At 45.4% G+C, this 2,533-nt stretch overlaps 1 protein-coding gene across 1 annotated transcript in view; it reads left to right on the top strand.

Annotated features, from left to right (window-relative positions):
- The window catches only part of LOC107485178 (protein NPGR2-like), a 14,053-nt gene continuing 11,520 nt past the window's right edge, over positions 1-2,533 (top strand). The window contains exon 1 of the mRNA XM_016105695.3: positions 1-138. The gene's annotated coding sequence lies outside the window, so the exon portion shown is untranslated. The remainder of the gene's footprint in view (positions 139-2,533) is intronic.

The raw sequence follows: 2,533 nt of genomic DNA, 5'->3' as shown, positions 1-2,533 counted from the left end.
TCCCTGAGTCCGCCGCCGCTCCTTGCCCCCGCCTCGCCCCGCTTCCGCCTCACCCTGCTTCCGCCGCCGCGCTACGCCTCCCACGCTCAATAAGACAAGAGGTTTCTGCGGCCCTAAATCGCTCATCTGGTTCATCAGGTATACATCTTGATTTCATATTCCGAATCTTAAATGTGTTGTATATTAGGTATGTTTTCAACAATTTGTTAATATAAGAGATTTATTTTACTGTTTATAGACGAATCAATACCCGGTGGAACATGCTGAGAAATTTGGCATGTCGCCTTCCAAAGGTGTTCTTCTCTTTGGCCCTCCGGGCTGCGGCAAAATCCTGTTTACAAAAGCAATTGCAAATGAATTCCAGGCCAACTTCATAAGTGCCAGGGACCTGCATTGCTTCTGCAGTTGGCCTGGCATTCCAAGATCCACACGGTCCAAAATTCATAAATGGACCGAGTCATTTGTTGTCCTGGAAAAAAAAGAAGTCTCAACTAAAAAGGGTTGAAGGATCTTAGAAATGGTGTTGCTTGTAACACCCTAATATTCAAATCCTTATGCTCGAGTCATAAGTCAATGATATTACGGTGGTACGACTCTCAGGTGGATTTTTAATATATAAATATAGGTAATTTCGAAAGGAGTATTAATCGAGAAGTCTGAAAGGAGTAGAAATAAAATCGCGAAGACGTATCACTCACGTTTCGACAACGAAAAGTTAAACCGCGAAGCCGAAAGCGATATACGGACAAGGCATAAAGGAGATTAAGAGATAGATAACAGATAGATATATATAACATAAGTAAATAGCCACTAGTCGCGACCCGCGAAGTTTAGGCCGGCTAGGGTACAATATGAAAGTAGTTGACAACAGTGCATCCTAATCTCTCCCAAAGGAAACATAAGAGCCTCTATAGGCAAGTTCCAAAAGAGTTCAATACATAATATAATCTTTTCAAAACAAAGGTGGAGAGATTCTAAGCAAAACACAAAGTAGGGAAAATAAATATCTTCGCCGTCTCTCGGACGAACCGCAGCTCACTTCTGAGCACCTGAACCTGTATCTGAAAAACAAGAGATATAAAAAAAATATGCAAAAATGTATAAAGAAAAATTCAACTAAAAGTAAAAGTATGAAATCTATCATCTAAAACATCTAGAGATATCCATAAGCATCAAAGTATCTAAAATCCAAAATAAATCCAAAATAAGCAGTAAAAGTATCAAGCAGTAAAAGTATCTAAAATAAACTCAAAATACATCAAATGTATACAAAAAGTGTGCAAAGTAAGATAGCTAGCAAAGTGTTCACCGGTATCTAATGATGCCACCGGCTGCCTCTCCATACTTAAGATTAAGCATCGTCCTCGATGCTAATCCTGAGGATCAGGGATAGGTACACCGGTAGGCTCTGGCTGTGGCTGTGGTACCGGCTGAGACTCCTGCGTCTGAGGTGGTGCCTCCATATGTGCTGGCTCATCCGCATGAATACCCTCAGTCTGTAAATCTGCATGCTCCTCCTCATGGGTCTCCTCATCGAAACCGGAAGACTCTGGTAGAGGGGGCAGCTCAAGGCCCTGAGCCACAAACATCTAGTCAATCCGATCCAGGCGACGCATGATCTGGCACTGGTTGCGCTCCATGTACCGGAAGAGACGCTGAACCAACAAGTACATCGGCTGAGGTGCGGCTGCGGTAGATGCTCCCGCAGGGGCTGAGGATGGAGAGGGTCCAGCTCCCTCAACTGCTGCTCTAGCCCAAGATCGGCGTCGAGAGGCGAGCTTCTCGTGCACCCAGGTTCCCCATGGAATGGTAACTGGCTCCTTCTGAGGGAGCGATGGAGGTGGCGATACATCATCCTGGTGCCACGGAACTCCGGCTCTCTGAATCAACTGAGTGACCATAACCGGGAAAGGAAAGATGCCTCGGATATGGGCTCTCCACATAAATCGCTTGATCAGCTGAGGGTAATAAACATCTTTTCCCTCCATCACACAGCTGATCAAGATCAACATAGCAACTGGGATCTCTGTGAAGTGGGTAGTAGGCATGACGTAGTGAGCAAAAATCTGCTGCCAAGTCTTGGCCTCTTTGCTCAGATAACTGAAGAGCATCCCCTTGGGTGCCTTGTTCTCGGCATCCATCACCCAGGGGGCATCTGGAGTAGCAACCACGGCTCTCAGTGCGTCAAAATCGAAGGTCATGCAATGAAGGTCTATCTCATCCTGTAGGAAGGCATCAGTGTCACTGGTCTTAGGCCGGCAGGTAATGGCATCCTCAATGGCTTGCTCTGAAATAGGTACTTCAATCCCTCTAACAAGTACCGAATCAAGGGTGTGGCGGAAGAAATTGCAGTAAAATTCCTGCACCCAAGAGCAATTCACCCGGCTCAACTCTCTATCCACAAAAGCCAAACCCATCCGATCAATGCGTTGGTGGATGATGTCAGTCAAATCTGATGGGATAACTAGCTTCTTCTCAGTATTCAGATTCTTTGAATTGTAGCTTGGGAATCTGAGTTCACAGTAGAGATTGG

The sequence above is a fragment of the Arachis duranensis genome, chromosome 4 (genome assembly GCF_000817695.3).
Source record: "Arachis duranensis cultivar V14167 chromosome 4, aradu.V14167.gnm2.J7QH, whole genome shotgun sequence".
In the NCBI taxonomy this organism is placed as follows: Eukaryota; Viridiplantae; Streptophyta; class Magnoliopsida; order Fabales; family Fabaceae; genus Arachis; species Arachis duranensis.
The sequence above is the reverse complement of the archived record's forward strand: the minus strand, read 5'-3'. Positions and strand labels throughout refer to the sequence as shown.